Below are 16,641 nucleotides of genomic sequence, written 5' to 3' on the forward strand. Positions count from 1 at the left end.
ATGACTGATCTTAGCTGTCCTGATTTGCATATTCCCAGAATTTCACTGTGTGATTGTTCATTAACAAAAAAATATCATATGTAAAGTATATACTTTGCCCATGATTTTTTTAAAGTTGTTGTAAAACCATAATAGATGAGGTCGAGGCTGCTGTGGCACTATATAACAACATCAACCCTGTCTCATTTTCTGTGGGTGGAAGCTCATCATAGAGGTCACATGCAGGGTGCTTGTCACTCAACCAATCACCTTGGGGAAGGTCTGAGACAAGAGCCAATCACTGCCCTAGCAGGGTATCACCTGACCTGGGTGAGTGAGTGCACAGAGAATATGGGCCATTGTGAGTTGTCTTTACAGGAGAAACCAGCCAGAGCAGCTCTCCAGCACTACTGGTTGATGTGACCTCACTGGCTTGGAAACACTCATGGCTGTCATATGAGTGCAATGTGTGAGTTGGAGTACACCTCCAGAACCCAATTCAGACTACTCTCTGCCCACAGTTTTATTCTCAAACTACTGTCTACATTTACTCTTTCAATTAAATATTCAAATTTCCGTTACTGTGCGACTACTCTACCCACAGATAAAGAGCCTCATTGCCAAATCCAGAACTATCCCTTTAATGACCCACAGATAAAGAGCCTCATTGCCAAATCCAGAACTATCCCTTTAATGACTGATCTTAGCTGTCCTGATTTGCATATTCCCAGAATTTCACTTCACAACCACAGACAACTGTACCTAGGTGTGATTGTTCATTAACAAAAAATGATCATATGTAAAGTATATACTTTGCCCATGATTTTTTAAAAGTTGTTGTAAAACCATAATAGATGAGGTCGAGGCTGCTGTGGCACTATATAACAACATCAAACCTGTCTCATTTTCTGTGGGTGGAAGCTCATCATAGAGGTCACATGCAGGGTGCTTGTCACTCAACCAATCACCTTGGGGAAGGTCTGAGACAAGAGCCAATCACTGCCCTAGCAGGGTATCACCTGACCTGGGTGAGTGAGTGCACAGAGAATATGGGCCATTGTGAGTTGTCTTTACAGGAGAAACCAGCCAGAGCAGCTCTCCAGCAGTACTGGTTGATGTGACCTCACTGGCTTGGAAACACTCATGGCTGGCATATGAGTGCAATGTGTGAGTTGGAGTACACCTCCAGAACCCAATTCAGACTACTCTCTGCCCACAGTTTTATTCTCAAACTACTGTCTACATTTACTCTTTCAATTAAATAAACAAATTTCCGTTACTGTGCGACTACTCTACCCACAGATAAAGAGCCTCATTGCCAAATCCAGAACTATCCCTTTAATGACTGATCTTAGCTGTCCTGATTTGCATATTCCCAGAATTTCACTGTGTGATTGTTCATTAACAAAAAATGATCATATGTAAAGTATATACTTTGCCCATGATTTTTATAAAGTTGTTGTAAAACCATAATAGATGAGGTCGAGGCTGCTGTGGCACTATATAACAACATCAACCCTGTCTCATTTTCTGTGGGTGGAAGCTCATCATAGAGGTCACATGCAGGGTGCTTGTCACTCAACCAATCACCTTGGGGAAGGTCTGAGACAAGAGCCAATCACTGCCCTAGCAGGGTATCACCTGACCTGGGTGAGTGAGTGCACAGAGAATATGGGCCATTGTGAGTTGTCTTTACAGGAGAAACCAGCCAGAGCAGCTCTCCAGCACTACTGGTTGATGTGACCTCACTGGCTTGGAAACACTCATGGCTGTCATATGAGTGCAATGTGTGAGTTGGAGTACACCTCCAGAACCCAATTCAGACTACTCTCTGCCCACAGTTTTATTCTCAAACTACTGTCTACATTTACTCTTTCAATTAAATATTCAAATTTCCGTTACTGTGCGACTACTCTACCCACAGATAAAGAGCCTCATTGCCAAATCCAGAACTATCCCTTTAATGACTGATCTTAGCTGTCCTGATTTGCATATTCCCAGAATTTCACTGTGTGATTGTTCATTAACAAAAAATGATCATATGTAAAGTATATACTTTGCCCATGATTTTTTTAAAGTTGTTGTAAAACCATAATAGATGAGGTCGAGGCTGCTGTGGCACTATATAACAACATCAACCCTGTCTCATTTTCTGTGGGTGGAAGCTCATCATAGAGGTCACATGCAGGGTGCTTGTCACTCAACCAATCACCTTGGGGAAGGTTTGAGACAAGAGGCAATCACTGCCCTAGCAGGGTATCACCTGACCTGGGTGAGTGAGTGCACAGAGAATATGGGCCATTGTGAGTTGTCTTTACAGGAGAAACCAGCCAGAGCAGCTCTCCAGCAGTACTGGTTGATGTGACCTCACTGGCTTGGAAACACTCATGGCTGGCATATGAGTGCAATGTGTGAGTTGGAGTACACCTCCAGAACCCAATTCAGACTACTCTCTGCCCACAGTTTTATTCTCAAACTACTGTCTACATTTACTCTTTCAATTAAATAAACACATTTCCGTTACTGTGCGACTACTCTACCCACAGATAAAGAGCCTCATTGCCAAATCCAGAACTATCCCTTTAATGACTGATCTTAGCTGTCCTGATTTGCATATTCCCAGAATTTCACTGTGTGATTGTTCATTAACAAAAAATTATCATATGTAAAGTATATACTTTGCCCATGATTTTTTTAAAGTTGTTGTAAAACCATAATAGATGAGGTCGAGTCTGCTGTGGCACTATATAACAACATCAACCCTGTCTCATTTTCTGTGGGTGGAAGCTCATCATAGAGGTCACATGCAGGGTGCTTGTCACTCAACCAATCACCTTGGGGAAGGTCTGAGACAAGAGCCAATCACTGCCCTAGCAGGGTATCACCTGACCTGGGTGAGTGAGTGCACAGAGAATATGGGCCATTGTGAGTTGTCTTTACAGGAGAAACCAGCCAGAGCAGCTCTCCAGCACTACTGGTTGATGTGACCTCACTGGCTTGGAAACACTCATGGCTGTCATATGAGTGCAATGTGTGAGTTGGAGTACACCTCCAGAACCCAATTCAGACTACTCTCTGCCCACAGTTTTATTCTCAAACTACTGTCTACATTTACTCTTTCAATTAAATATTCAAATTTCCGTTATTGTGCGACTACTCTACCCACAGATAAAGAGCCTCATTGCCAAATCCAGAACTATCCCTTTAATGACTGATCTTAGCTGTCCTGATTTGCATATTCCCAGAATTTCACTTCACAACCACAGACAACTGTACCTAGGTGTGATTGTTCATTAACAAAAAATGATCATATGTAAAGTATATACTTTGCCCATGATTTTTTTAAAGTTGTTGTAAAACCATAATAGATGAGGTCGAGGCTGCTGTGGCACTATATAACAACATCAACCCTGTCTCATTTTCTGTGGGTGGAAGCTCATCATAGAGGTCACATGCAGGGTGCTTGTCACTCAACCAATCACCTTGGGGAAGGTCTGAGACAAGAGCCAATCACTGCCCTAGCAGGGTATCACCTGACCTGGGTGAGTGAGTGCACAGAGAATATGGGCCATTGTGAGTTGTCTTTACAGGAGAAACCAGCCAGAGCAGCTCTCCAGCAGTACTGGTTGATGTGACCTCACTGGTTTGGAAACACTCATGGCTGGCATATGAGTGCAATGTGTGAGTTGGAGTACTCCTCCAGAACCCAATTCAGACTACTCTCTGCCCACAGTTTTATTCTCAAACTACTGTTTACTCTTTCAATTAAATAAACAAATTTCCGTTACTGTGCGACTACTCTACCCACAGATAAAGTGCCTCATTGCCAAATCCAGAACTATCCCTTTAATGACTGATCTTAGCTGTCCTGATTTGCATATTCCCAGAATTTCACTGTGTGATTGTTCATTAACAAAAAATTATCATATGTAAAATATATACTTTGCCCATGATTTTTTAAAAGTTGTTGTAAAACCATAATAGATGAGGTCGAGGCTGCTGTGGCACTATATAAAAACATCAACCCTGTCTCATTTTCTGTGGGTGGAAGCTCATCATAGAGGTCACATGCAGGGTGCTTGTCACTCAACCAATCACCTTGGGGAAGGTCTGAGACAAGAGCCAATCACTGCCCTAGCAGGGTATCACCTGACCTGGGTGAGTGAGTGCACAGAGAATATGGGCCATTGTGAGTTGTCTTTACAGGAGAAACCAGCCAGAGCAGCTCTCCAGCACTACTGGTTGATGTGACCTCACTGGCTTGGAAACACTCATGGCTGGCATATGAGTGCAATGTGTGAGTTGGAGTACACCTCCAGAACCCAATTCAGACTACTCTCTGCCCACAGTTTTATTCTCAAACTACTGTCTACATTTACTCTTTCAATTAAATAAACAAATTTCCGTTACTGTGCGACTACTCTACCCACAGATAAAGAGCCTCATTGCCAAATCCAGAACTAACCCTTTAATGACTGATCTTAGCTGTCCTGATTTGCATATTCCCAGAATTTCACTGTGTGATTGTTCATTAACAAAAAATTATCATATGTAAAATATATACTTTGCCCATGATTTTTTTAAAGTTGTTGTAAAACCATAATAGATGAGGTCGAGGCTGCTGTGGCACTATATAAAAACATCAACCCTGTCTCATTTTCTGTGGGTGGAAGCTCATCATAGAGGTCACATGCAGGGTGCTTGTCACTCAACCAATCACCTTGGGGAAGGTCTGAGACAAGAGCCAATCACTGCCCTAGCAGGGTATCACCTGACCTGGGTGAGTGAGTGCACAGAGAATATGGGCCATTGTGAGTTGTCTTTACAGGAGAAACCAGCCAGAGCAGCTCTCCAGCACTACTGGTTGATGTGACCTCACTGGCTTGGAAACACTCATGGCTGGCATATGAGTGCAATGTGTGAGTTGGAGTACACCTCCAGAACCCAATTCAGACTACTCTCTGCCCACAGTTTTATTCTCAAACTACTGTCTACATTTACTCTTTCAATTAAATAAACAAATTTCCGTTACTGTGCGACTACTCTACCCACAGATAAAGAGCCTCATTGCCAAATCCAGAACTAACCCTTTAATGACTGATCTTAGCTGTCCTGATTTGCATATTCCCAGAATTTCACTGTGTGATTGTTCATTAACAAAAAATTATCATATGTAAAATATATACTTTGCCCATGATTTTTTTAAAGTTGTTGTAAAACCATAATAGATGAGGTCGAGGCTGCTGTGGCACTATATAACAACATCAACCCTGTCTCATTTTCTGTGGGTGGAAGCTCATCATAGAGGTCACATGCAGGGTGCTTGTCACTCAACCAATCACCTTGGGGAAGGTCTGAGACAAGAGCCAATCACTGCCCTAGCAGGGTATCACCTGACCTGGGTGAGTGAGTGCACAGAGAATATGGGCCATTGTGAGTTGTCTTTACAGGAGAAACCAGCCAGAGCAGCTCTCCAGCAGTACTGGTTGATGTGACCTCACTGGCTTGGAAACACTCATGGCTGGCATATGAGTGCAATGTGTGAGTTGGAGTACACCTCCAGAACCCAATTCAGACTACTCTCTGCCCACAGTTTTATTCTCAAACTACTGTCTACATTTACTCTTTCAATTAAATAAACAAATTTCCGTTACTGTGCGACTACTCTATCCACAGATAAAGAGCCTCATTGCCAAATCCAGAACTATCCCTTTAATGACCCACAGATAAAGAGCCTCATTGCCAAATCCAGAACTATCCCTTTAATGACTGATCTTAGCTGTCCTGATTTGCATATTCCCAGAATTTCACTTCACAAACACAGACAACTGTACCTAGGTGTGATTGTTCATTAACAAAAAATGATCATATGTAAAGTATATACTTTGCCCATGATTTTTTTTAAAGTTGTTGTAAAACCATAATAGATGAGGTCGAGGCTGCTGTGGCACTATATAACAACATCAACCCTGTCTCATTTTCTGTGGGTGGAAGCTCATCATAGAGGTCACATGCAGGGTGCTTGTCACTCAACCAATCACCTTGGGGAAGGTCTGAGACAAGAGCCAATCACTGCCCTAGCAGGGTATCACCTGACCTGGGTGAGTGAGTGCACAGAGAATATGGGCCATTGTGAGTTGTCTTTACAGGAGAAACCAGCCAGAGCAGCTCTCCAGCACTACTGGTTGATGTGACCTCACTGGCTTGGAAACACTCATGGTTGGCATGTGAGTGCAATGTTGGAGTACACCTCCAGAACCCAATTCAGACTGCTCTCTGCCCACAGTTTTATTCTCAAACTACTGTCTACATTTACTCTTTCAATTAAATAAACAAATTTTCGTTACTGTGCGACTACTCTACCCACAGATAAAGAGCCTCATTGCCAAATCCAGAACTATCCCTTTAATGACTGATCTTAGCTGTCCTGATTTGCATATTCCCAGAATTTCACTTCACAACCACAGACAACTGTACCTAGGTGTGATTGTTCATTAACAAAAAATGATCATATGTAAAGTATATACTTTGCCCATGATTTTTTTAAAGTTGTTGTAAAACCATAATAGATGAGGTCGAGGCTGCTGTGGCACTATATAACAACATCAACCCTGTCTCATTTTCTGTGGGTGGAAGCTCATCATAGAGGTCACATGCAGGGTGCTTGTCACTCAACCAATCACCTTGGGGAAGGTCTGAGACAAGAGCCAATCACTGCCGTAGCAGGGTATCACCTGACCTGGGTGAGTGAGTGCACAGAGAATATGGGCCATTGTGAGTTGTCTTTACAGGAGAAACCAGCCAGAGCAGCTCTCCAGCACTACTGGTTGATGTGACCTCACTGGCTTGGAAACACTCATGGCTGGCATATGAGCGCAATGTGTGAGTTGGAGTACTCCTCCAGAACCCAATTCAGACTACTCTCTGCCCACAGTTTTATTCTCAAACTACTGTTTACTCTTTCAATTAAATAAACAAATTTCCGTTACTGTGCGACTACTCTACCCACAGATAAAGTGCCTCATTGCCAAATCCAGAACTATCCCTTTAATGACTGATCTTAGCTGTCCTGATTTGCATATTCCCAGAATTTCACTGTGTGATTGTTCATTAACAAAAAATTATCATATGTAAAATATATACTTTGCCCATGATTTTTTTAAAGTTGTTGTAAAACCATAATAGATGAGGTCGAGGCTGCTGTGGCACTATATAACAACATCAACCCTGTCTCATTTTCTGTGGGTGGAAGCTCATCATAGAGGTCACATGCAGGGTGCTTGTCACTCAACCAATCACCTTGGGGAAGGTCTGAGACAAGAGCCAATCACTGCCCTAGCAGGGTATCACCTGACCTGGGTGAGTGAGTGCACAGAGAATATGGGCCATTGTGAGTTGTCTTTACAGGAGAAACCAGCCAGAGCAGCTCTCCAGCAGTACTGGTTGATGTGACCTCACTGGCTTGGAAACACTCATGGCTGGCATATGAGTGCAATGTGTGAGTTGGAGTACACCTCCAGAACCCAATTCAGACTACTCTCTGCCCACAGTTTTATTCTCAAACTACTGTCTACATTTACTCTTTCAATTAAATAAACAAATTTCCGTTACTGTGCGACTACTCTATCCACAGATAAAGAGCCTCATTGCCAAATCCAGAACTATCCCTTTAATGACCCACAGATAAAGAGCCTCATTGCCAAATCCAGAACTATCCCTTTAATGACTGATATTAGCTGTCCTGATTTGCATATTCCCAGAATTTCACTTCACAAACACAGACAACTGTACCTAGGTGTGATTGTTCATTAACAAAAAATGATCATATGTAAAGTATATACTTTGCCCATGATTTTTTTTAAAGTTGTTGTAAAACCATAATAGATGAGGTCGAGGCTGCTGTGGCACTATATAACAACATCAACCCTGTCTCATTTTCTGTGGGTGGAAGCTCATCATAGAGGTCACATGCAGGGTGCTTGTCACTCAACCAATCACCTTGGGGAAGGTCTGAGACAAGAGCCAATCACTGCCCTAGCAGGGTATCACCTGACCTGGGTGAGTGAGTGCACAGAGAATATGGGCCATTGTGAGTTGTCTTTACAGGAGAAACCAGCCAGAGCAGCTCTCCAGCACTACTGGTTGATGTGACCTCACTGGCTTGGAAACACTCATGGCTGGCATATGAGTGCAATGTGTGAGTTGGAGTACACCTCCAGAACCCAATTCAGACTGCTCTCTGCCCACAGTTTTATTCTCAAACTACTGTCTACATTTACTCTTTCAATTAAATAAACAAATTTCCGTTACTGTGCGACTACTCTACCCACAGATAAAGAGCCTCATTGCCAAATCCAGAACTATCCCTTTAATGACTGATCTTAGCTGTCCTGATCTGCATATTCCCAGAATTTCACTTCACAACCACAGACAACTGTACCTAGGTGTGATTGTTCATTAACAAAAAATGATCATATGTAAAGTATATACTTTGCCCATGATTTTTTTAAAGTTGTTGTAAAACCATAATAGATGAGGTCGAGGCTGCTGTGGCACTATATAACAACATCAACCCTGTCTCATTTTCTGTGGGTGGAAGCTCATCATAGAGGTCACATGCAGGGTGCTTGTCACTCAACCAATCACCTTGGGGAAGGTCTGAGACAAGAGCCAATCACTGCCCTAGCAGGGTATCACCTGACCTGGGTGAGTGAGTGCACAGAGAATATGGGCCATTGTGAGTTGTCTTTACAGGAGAAACCAGCCAGAGCAGCTCTCCAGCACTACTGGTTGATGTGACCTCACTGGCTTGGAAACACTCATGGCTGGCATATGAGCGCAATGTGTGAGTTGGAGTACTCCTCCAGAACCCAATTCAGACTACTCTCTGCCCACAGTTTTATTCTCAAACTACTGTTTACTCTTTCAATTAAATAAACAAATTTCCGTTACTGTGCGACTACTCTACCCACAGATAAAGTGCCTCATTGCCAAATCCAGAACTATCCCTTTAATGACTGATCTTAGCTGTCCTGATTTGCATATTCCCAGAATTTCACTGTGTGATTGTTCATTAACAAAAAATTATCATATGTAAAATATATACTTTGCCCATGATTTTTTTAAAGTTGTTGTAAAACCATAATAGATGAGGTCGAGGCTGCTGTGGCACTATATAACAACATCAACCCTGTCTCATTTTCTGTGGGTGGAAGCTCATCATAGAGGTCACATGCAGGGTGCTTGTCACTCAACCAATCACCTTGGGGAAGGTCTGAGACAAGAGCCAATCACTGCCCTAGCAGGGTGTCACCTGACCTGGGTGAGTGAGTGCACAGAGAATATGGGCCATTGTGAGTTGTCTTTACAGGAGAAACCAGCCAGAGCAGCTCTCCAGCACTACTGGTTGATGTGACCTCACTGGCTTGGAAACACTCATGGCTGGCATATGAGCGCAATGTGTGAGTTGGAGTACTCCTCCAGAACCCAATTCAGACTACTCTCTGCCCACAGTTTTATTCTCAAACTACTGTTTACTCTTTCAATTAAATAAACACATTTCCGTTACTGTGCGACTACTCTACCCACAGATAAAGTGCCTCATTGCCAAATCCAGAAATATCCCTTTAATGACTGATCTTAGCTGCATATTCCCAGAATTTCACTGTGTGATTGTTCATTAACAAAAAATTATCATATGTAAAATATATACTTTGCCCATGATTTTTTTAAAGAGTACTTTTCAAAGTTGTTGTAAAACCATAATAGATGAGGTCGAGGCTGCTGTGGCACTATATAACAACATCAACCCTGTCTCATTTTCTGTGGGTGGAAGCTCATCATAGAGGTCACATGCAGGGTGCTTGTCACTCAACCAATCACCTTGGGGAAGGTCTGAGACAAGAGCCAATCACTGCCCTAGCAGGGTATCACCTGACCTGGGTGAGTGAGTGCACAGAGAATATGGGCCATTGTGAGTTGTCTTTACAGGAGAAACCAGCCAGAGCAGCTCTCCAGCACTACTGGTTGATGTGACCTCACTGGCTTGGAAACACTCATGGCTGGCATATGAGCGCAATGTGTGAGTTGGAGTACTCCTCCAGAACCCAATTCAGACTACTCTCTGCCCACAGTTTTATTCTCAAACTACTGTTTACTCTTTCAATTAAATAAACACATTTCCGTTACTGTGCGACTACTCTACCCACAGATAAAGTGCCTCATTGCCAAATCCAGAACTATCCCTTTAATGACTGATCTTAGCTGTCCTGATTTGCATATTCCCAGAATTTCACTGTGTGATTGTTCATTAACAAAAAATTATCATATGTAAAATATATACTTTGCCCATGATTTTTTTAAAGTTGTTGTAAAACCATAATAGATGAGGTCGAGGCTGCTGTGGCACTATATAACAACATCAACCCTGTCTCATTTTCTGTGGGTGGAAGCTCATCATAGAGGTCACATGCAGGGTGCTTGTCACTCAACCAATCACCTTGGGGAAGGTCTGAGACAAGAGCCAATCACTGCCCTAGCAGGGTGTCACCTGACCTGGGTGAGTGAGTGCACAGAGAATATGGGCCATTGTGAGTTGTCTTTACAGGAGAAACCAGCCAGAGCAGCTCTCCAGCACTACTGGTTGATGTGACCTCACTGGCTTGGAAACACTCATGGCTGGCATATGAGCGCAATGTGTGAGTTGGAGTACTCCTCCAGAACCCAATTCAGACTACTCTCTGCCCACAGTTTTATTCTCAAACTACTGTTTACTCTTTCAATTAAATAAACACATTTCCGTTACTGTGCGACTACTCTACCCACAGATAAAGTGCCTCATTGCCAAATCCAGAAATATCCCTTTAATGACTGATCTTAGCTGCATATTCCCAGAATTTCACTGTGTGATTGTTCATTAACAAAAAATTATCATATGTAAAATATATACTTTGCCCATGATTTTTTTAAAGAGTACTTTTCAAAGTTGTTGTAAAACCATAATAGATGAGGTCGAGGCTGCTGTGGCACTATATAACAACATCAACCCTGTTTCATTTTCTGTGGGTGGAAGCTCATCATAGAGGTCACATGCAGGGTGCTTGTCACTCAACCAATCACCTTGGGGAAGGTCTGAGACAAGAGCCAATCACTGCCCTAGCAGGGTATCACCTGACCTGGGTGAGTGAGTGCACAGAGAATATGGGCCATTGTGAGTTGTCTTTACAGGAGAAACCAGCCAGAGCAGCTCTCCAGCACTACTGGTTGATGTGACCTCACTGGCTTGGAAACACTCATGGCTGGCATATGAGCGCAATGTGTGAGTTGGAGTACTCCTCCAGAACCCAATTCAGACTACTCTCTGCCCACAGTTTTATTCTCAAACTACTGTTTACTCTTTCAATTAAATAAACAAATTTCCGTTACTGTGCGACTACTCTACCCACAGATAAAGTGCCTCATTGCCAAATCCAGAAATATCCCTTTAATGACTGATCTTAGCTGTCCTGATTTGCATATTCCCATAATTTCACTGTGTGATTGTTCATTAACAAAAAATTATCATATGTAAAATATATACTTTGCCCATGATTTTTTTAAAGAGTACTTTTCAAAGTTGTTGTAAAACCATAATAGATGAGGTCGAGGCTGCTGTGGCACTATATAACAACATCAACCCTGTTTCATTTTCTGTGGGTGGAAGCTCATCATAGAGGTCACATGCAGGGTGCTTGTCACTCAACCAATCACCTTGGGGAAGGTCTGAGACAAGAGCCAATCACTGCCCTAGCAGGGTATCACCTGACCTGGGTGAGTGAGTGCACAGAGAATATGGGCCATTGTGAGTTGTCTTTACAGGAGAAACCAGCCAGAGCAGCTCTCCAGCACTACTGGTTGATGTGACCTCACTGGCTTGGAAACACTCATGGCTGGCATATGAGCGCAATGTGTGAGTTGGAGTACTCCTCCAGAACCCAATTCAGACTACTCTCTGCCCACAGTTTTATTCTCAAACTACTGTTTACTCTTTCAATTAAATAAACACATTTCCGTTACTGTGCGACTACTCTACCCACAGATAAAGTGCCTCATTGCCAAATCCAGAACTATCCCTTTAATGACTGATCTTAGCTGTCCTGATTTGCATATTCCCAGAATTTCACTGTGTGATTGTTCATTAACAAAAAATTATCATATGTAAAATATATACTTTGCCCATGATTTTTTTAAAGTTGTTGTAAAACCATAATAGATGAGGTCGAGGCTGCTGTGGCACTATATAACAACATCAACCCTGTCTCATTTTCTGTGGGTGGAAGCTCATCATAGAGGTCACATGCAGGGTGCTTGTCACTCAACCAATCACCTTGGGGAAGGTCTGAGACAAGAGCCAATCACTGCCCTAGCAGGGTGTCACCTGACCTGGGTGAGTGAGTGCACAGAGAATATGGGCCATTGTGAGTTGTCTTTACAGGAGAAACCAGCCAGAGCAGCTCTCCAGCACTACTGGTTGATGTGACCTCACTGGCTTGGAAACACTCATGGCTGGCATATGAGCGCAATGTGTGAGTTGGAGTACTCCTCCAGAACCCAATTCAGACTACTCTCTGCCCACAGTTTTATTCTCAAACTACTGTTTACTCTTTCAATTAAATAAACACATTTCCGTTACTGTGCGACTACTCTACCCACAGATAAAGTGCCTCATTGCCAAATCCAGAAATATCCCTTTAATGACTGATCTTAGCTGCATATTCCCAGAATTTCACTGTGTGATTGTTCATTAACAAAAAATTATCATATGTAAAATATATACTTTGCCCATGATTTTTTTAAAGAGTACTTTTCAAAGTTGTTGTAAAACCATAATAGATGAGGTCGAGGCTGCTGTGGCACTATATAACAACATCAACCCTGTTTCATTTTCTGTGGGTGGAAGCTCATCATAGAGGTCACATGCAGGGTGCTTGTCACTCAACCAATCACCTTGGGGAAGGTCTGAGACAAGAGCCAATCACTGCCCTAGCAGGGTATCACCTGACCTGGGTGAGTGAGTGCACAGAGAATATGGGCCATTGTGAGTTGTCTTTACAGGAGAAACCAGCCAGAGCAGCTCTCCAGCACTACTGGTTGATGTGACCTCACTGGCTTGGAAACACTCATGGCTGGCATATGAGCGCAATGTGTGAGTTGGAGTACTCCTCCAGAACCCAATTCAGACTACTCTCTGCCCACAGTTTTATTCTCAAACTACTGTTTACTCTTTCAATTAAATAAACAAATTTCCGTTACTGTGCGACTACTCTACCCACAGATAAAGTGCCTCATTGCCAAATCCAGAAATATCCCTTTAATGACTGATCTTAGCTGTCCTGATTTGCATATTCCCATAATTTCACTGTGTGATTGTTCATTAACAAAAAATTATCATATGTAAAATATATACTTTGCCCATGATTTTTTTAAAGAGTACTTTTCAAAGTTGTTGTAAAACCATAATAGATGAGGTCGAGGCTGCTGTGGCACTATATAACAACATCAACCCTGTTTCATTTTCTGTGGGTGGAAGCTCATCATAGAGGTCACATGCAGGGTGCTTGTCACTCAACCAATCACCTTGGGGAAGGTCTGAGACAAGAGCCAATCACTGCCCTAGCAGGGTATCACCTGACCTGGGTGAGTGAGTGCACAGAGAATATGGGCCATTGTGAGTTGTCTTTACAGGAGAAACCAGCCAGAGCAGCTCTCCAGCAGTACTGGTTGATGTGACCTCACTGTCTTGGAAACACTCATGGCTGGCATATGAGCGCAATGTTGGAGTACTCCTCCAGAACCCAATTCAGACTACTCTCTGCCCACAGTTTTATTCTCAAACTACTGTTTACTCTTTCAATTAAATAAACAAATTTCCGTTACTGTGCGACTACTCTACCCACAGATAAAGTGCCTCATTGCCAAATCCAGAACTATCCCTTTAATGACTGATCTTAGCTGTCCTGATTTGCATATTCCCAGAATTTCACTGTGTGATTGTTCATTAACAAAAAATTATCATATGTAAAGTATATACTTTGCCCATGATTTTTTAAAAGTTGTTGTAAAACCATAATAGATGAGGTCGAGGCTGCTGTGGCACTATATAACAACATCAACCCTGTCTCATTTTCTGTGGGTGGAAGCTCATCATAGAGGTCACATGCAGGGTGCTTGTCACTCAACCAATCACCTTGGGGAAGGTCTGAGACAAGAGCCAATCACTGCCCTAGCAGGGTATCACCTGACCTGGGTGAGTGAGTGCACAGAGAATATGGGCCATTGTGAGTTGTCTTTACAGGAGAAACCAGCCAGAGCAGCTCTCCAGCACTACTGGTTGATGTGACCTCACTGGCTTGGAAACACTCATGGCTGGCATATGAGCGCAATGTGTGAGTTGGAGTACTCCTCCAGAACCCAATTCAGACTACTCTCTGCCCACAGTTTTATTCTCAAACTACTGTTTACTCTTTCAATTAAATAAACAAATTTCCGTTACTGTGCGACTACTCTACCCACAGATAAAGTGCCTCATTGCCAAATCCAGAACTATCCCTTTAATGACTGATCTTAGCTGTCCTGATTTGCATATTCCCAGAATTTCACTGTGTGATTGTTCATTAACAAAAAATTATCATATGTAAAATATATACTTTGCCCATGATTTTTTTAAAGTTGTTGTAAAACCATAATAGATGAGGTCGAGGCTGCTGTGGCACTATATAACAACATCAACCCTGTCTCATTTTCTGTGGGTGGAAGCTCATCATAGAGGTCACATGCAGGGTGCTTGTCACTCAACCAATCACCTTGGGGAAGGTCTGAGACAAGAGCCAATCACTGCCCTAGCAGGGTATCACCTGACCTGGGTGAGTGAGTGCACAGAGAATATGGGCCATTGTGAGTTGTCTTTACAGGAGAAACCAGCCAGAGCAGCTCTCCAGCAGTACTGGTTGATGTGACCTCACTGGCTTGGAAACACTCATGGCTGGCATATGAGTGCAATGTGTGAGTTGGAGTACACCTCCAGAACCCAATTCAGACTACTCTCTGCCCACAGTTTTATTCTCAAACTACTGTCTACATTTACTCTTTCAATTAAATAAACAAATTTCCGTTACTGTGCGACTACTCTATCCACAGATAAAGAGCCTCATTGCCAAATCCAGAACTATCCCTTTAATGACCCACAGATAAAGAGCCTCATTGCCAAATCCAGAACTATCCCTTTAATGACTGATCTTAGCTGTCCTGATTTGCATATTCCCAGAATTTCACTTCACAACCACAGACAACTGTACCTAGGTGTGATTGATCATTAACAAAAAATGATCATATGTAAAGTATATACTTTGCCCATGATTTTTTTAAAGTTGTTGTAAAACCATAATAGATGAGGTCGAGGCTGCTGTGGCACTATATAACAACATCAACCCTGTCTCATTTTCTGTGGGTGGAAGCTCATCATAGAGGTCACATGCAGGGTGCTTGTCACTCAACCAATCACCTTGGGGAAGGTCTGAGACAAGAGCCAATCACTGCCCTAGCAGGGTATCACCTGACCTGGGTGAGTGAGTGCACAGAGAATATGGGCCATTGTGAGTTGTCTTTACAGCAGAAACCAGCCAGAGCAGCTCTCCAGCAGTACTGGTTGATGTGACCTCACTGTCTTGGAAACACTCATGGCTGGCATATGAGCGCAATGTTGGAGTACTCCTCCAGAACCCAATTCAGACTACTCTCTGCCCACAGTTTTATTCTCAAACTACTGTTTACTCTTTCAATTAAATAAACAAATTTCCGTTACTGTGCGACTACTCTATCCACAGATAAAGAGCCTCATTGCCAAATCCAGAACTATCCCTTTAATGACCCACAGATAAAGAGCCTCATTGCCAAATCCAGAACTATCCCTTTAATGACTGATCTTAGCTGTCCTGATTTGCATATTCCCAGAATTTCACTTCACAAACACAGACAACTGTACCTAGGTGTGATTGTTCATTAACAAAAAATGATCATATGTAAAGTATATACTTTGCCCATGATTTTTTAAAAGTTGTTGTAAAACCATAATAGATGAGGTCGAGGCTGCTGTGGCACTATATAACAACATCAACCCTGTCTCATTTTCTGTGGGTGGAAGCTCATCATAGAGGTCACATGCAGGGTGCTTGTCACTCAACCAATCACCTTGGGGAAGGTCTGAGACAAGAGCCAATCACTGCCCTAGCAGGGTATCACCTGACCTGGGTGAGTGAGTGCACAGAGAATATGGGCCATTGTGAGTTGTCTTTACAGGAGAAAGCAGCCAGAGCAGCTCTCCAGCACTACTGGTTGATGTGACCTCACTGGCTTGGAAACACTCATGGCTGGCATATGAGCGCAATGTGTGAGTTGGAGTACTCCTCCAGAACCCAATTCAGACTACTCTCTGCCCACAGTTTTATTCTCAAACTACTGTTTACTCTTTCAATTAAATAAACAAATTTCCGTTACTGTGCGACTACTCTACCCACAGATAAAGTGCCTCATTGCCAAATCCAGAAATATCCCTTTAATGACTGATCTTAGCTGCATATTCCCAGAATTTCACTGTGTGATTGTTCATTAACAAAAAATTATCATATG

The 16,641-nt window shown here is 42.7% G+C and overlaps 26 non-coding genes across 26 annotated transcripts; all 26 read left to right on the forward strand.

The window, feature by feature from the left end:
• Positions 1-191: 191 nt before the first annotated feature.
• Positions 192-498, forward strand: LOC149970739 (Nuclear RNase P). The gene has a single exon (XR_016493100.1).
• Positions 499-889: 391 nt separating this feature from the next.
• Positions 890-1,196, forward strand: LOC149970740 (Nuclear RNase P). Its single transcript, XR_016493086.1, has one exon.
• A 315-nt stretch (positions 1,197-1,511) lies between these two features.
• Positions 1,512-1,818, forward strand: LOC149970741 (Nuclear RNase P). The gene has a single exon (XR_016493101.1).
• Positions 1,819-2,133: 315 nt separating this feature from the next.
• On the forward strand, positions 2,134-2,440 carry LOC149970742 (Nuclear RNase P). The gene has a single exon (XR_016493072.1).
• Positions 2,441-2,755: 315 nt separating this feature from the next.
• LOC149970743 (Nuclear RNase P) lies at positions 2,756-3,062 on the forward strand. Its single transcript, XR_016493102.1, has one exon.
• Positions 3,063-3,403: 341 nt separating this feature from the next.
• On the forward strand, positions 3,404-3,710 carry LOC149970744 (Nuclear RNase P). Its single transcript, XR_016493104.1, has one exon.
• Positions 3,711-4,019: 309 nt separating this feature from the next.
• On the forward strand, positions 4,020-4,326 carry LOC149970745 (Nuclear RNase P). The gene has a single exon (XR_016493092.1).
• A 315-nt stretch (positions 4,327-4,641) lies between these two features.
• LOC149970746 (Nuclear RNase P) lies at positions 4,642-4,948 on the forward strand. The gene has a single exon (XR_016493093.1).
• Positions 4,949-5,263: 315 nt separating this feature from the next.
• Positions 5,264-5,570, forward strand: LOC149970747 (Nuclear RNase P). Its single transcript, XR_016493087.1, has one exon.
• A 392-nt stretch (positions 5,571-5,962) lies between these two features.
• On the forward strand, positions 5,963-6,263 carry LOC149970748 (Nuclear RNase P). The gene has a single exon (XR_016493077.1).
• Positions 6,264-6,604: 341 nt separating this feature from the next.
• On the forward strand, positions 6,605-6,911 carry LOC149970749 (Nuclear RNase P). Its single transcript, XR_016493071.1, has one exon.
• A 309-nt stretch (positions 6,912-7,220) lies between these two features.
• Positions 7,221-7,527, forward strand: LOC149970750 (Nuclear RNase P). Its single transcript, XR_016493088.1, has one exon.
• A 392-nt stretch (positions 7,528-7,919) lies between these two features.
• Positions 7,920-8,226, forward strand: LOC149970751 (Nuclear RNase P). Its single transcript, XR_016493117.1, has one exon.
• Positions 8,227-8,567: 341 nt separating this feature from the next.
• LOC149970752 (Nuclear RNase P) lies at positions 8,568-8,874 on the forward strand. Its single transcript, XR_016493106.1, has one exon.
• A 309-nt stretch (positions 8,875-9,183) lies between these two features.
• On the forward strand, positions 9,184-9,490 carry LOC149970753 (Nuclear RNase P). The gene has a single exon (XR_016493118.1).
• Positions 9,491-9,803: 313 nt separating this feature from the next.
• On the forward strand, positions 9,804-10,110 carry LOC149970754 (Nuclear RNase P). Its single transcript, XR_016493107.1, has one exon.
• A 309-nt stretch (positions 10,111-10,419) lies between these two features.
• On the forward strand, positions 10,420-10,726 carry LOC149970755 (Nuclear RNase P). The gene has a single exon (XR_016493119.1).
• Positions 10,727-11,039: 313 nt separating this feature from the next.
• LOC149970756 (Nuclear RNase P) lies at positions 11,040-11,346 on the forward strand. The gene has a single exon (XR_016493108.1).
• Positions 11,347-11,669: 323 nt separating this feature from the next.
• Positions 11,670-11,976, forward strand: LOC149970757 (Nuclear RNase P). Its single transcript, XR_016493109.1, has one exon.
• Positions 11,977-12,285: 309 nt separating this feature from the next.
• On the forward strand, positions 12,286-12,592 carry LOC149970758 (Nuclear RNase P). Its single transcript, XR_016493068.1, has one exon.
• Positions 12,593-12,905: 313 nt separating this feature from the next.
• Positions 12,906-13,212, forward strand: LOC149970759 (Nuclear RNase P). Its single transcript, XR_016493110.1, has one exon.
• Positions 13,213-13,535: 323 nt separating this feature from the next.
• On the forward strand, positions 13,536-13,836 carry LOC149970760 (Nuclear RNase P). Its single transcript, XR_016493075.1, has one exon.
• A 309-nt stretch (positions 13,837-14,145) lies between these two features.
• LOC149970761 (Nuclear RNase P) lies at positions 14,146-14,452 on the forward strand. Its single transcript, XR_016493111.1, has one exon.
• A 309-nt stretch (positions 14,453-14,761) lies between these two features.
• LOC149970762 (Nuclear RNase P) lies at positions 14,762-15,068 on the forward strand. Its single transcript, XR_016493089.1, has one exon.
• A 391-nt stretch (positions 15,069-15,459) lies between these two features.
• LOC149970763 (Nuclear RNase P) lies at positions 15,460-15,760 on the forward strand. The gene has a single exon (XR_016493076.1).
• Positions 15,761-16,145: 385 nt separating this feature from the next.
• On the forward strand, positions 16,146-16,452 carry LOC149970764 (Nuclear RNase P). Its single transcript, XR_016493105.1, has one exon.
• The last annotated feature ends 189 nt before the right edge of the window (positions 16,453-16,641 follow it).

Source organism: Oncorhynchus mykiss, chromosome 28, assembly GCF_057628025.1.
Source record: "Oncorhynchus mykiss isolate SJ-2025 chromosome 28, ASM5762802v1, whole genome shotgun sequence".
In the NCBI taxonomy this organism is placed as follows: Eukaryota; Metazoa; Chordata; class Actinopteri; order Salmoniformes; family Salmonidae; genus Oncorhynchus; species Oncorhynchus mykiss.